Below are 409 nucleotides of genomic sequence, written 5' to 3'. Positions count from 1 at the left end.
GTTTTTATTTTGATTTCATAAACATTTAGTTAATCATTATTTTTAATCATTTTTGTGCTATTTGGGTATAAAAATATGTAATCGATTGGCTTAGATATCTTATGGATATTTCTGAGATCTCGTATTGCGGACATTTGGATGTATAGAGGATGTCTACTAGCTATTTATTAGAGATTTATGGATATCCTATCATGGATATGAGGATATCGAATAGATATCTAACAGATATTATGTTCTGTATGGGTTATTGGGTAGATTATTATTATTTTTTTTTCAAGAACAAAGTCCGCAATGGCTACATCGGCACCTATCATCTTTTAGTACATCCTAAATGTAACGTAAAAATTATTAGTTATGGTTTTAGTTATAGTTTACGTTTTAAATTTACATTTATATGCACTTGCTCATA

Source organism: Wasmannia auropunctata, unplaced genomic scaffold (assembly GCF_000956235.1).
Source record: "Wasmannia auropunctata unplaced genomic scaffold, wasmannia.A_1.0 LD336083.1, whole genome shotgun sequence".
NCBI lineage: Eukaryota > Metazoa > Arthropoda > Insecta > Hymenoptera > Formicidae > Wasmannia > Wasmannia auropunctata.
This window is presented reverse-complemented; position numbering follows the sequence as displayed.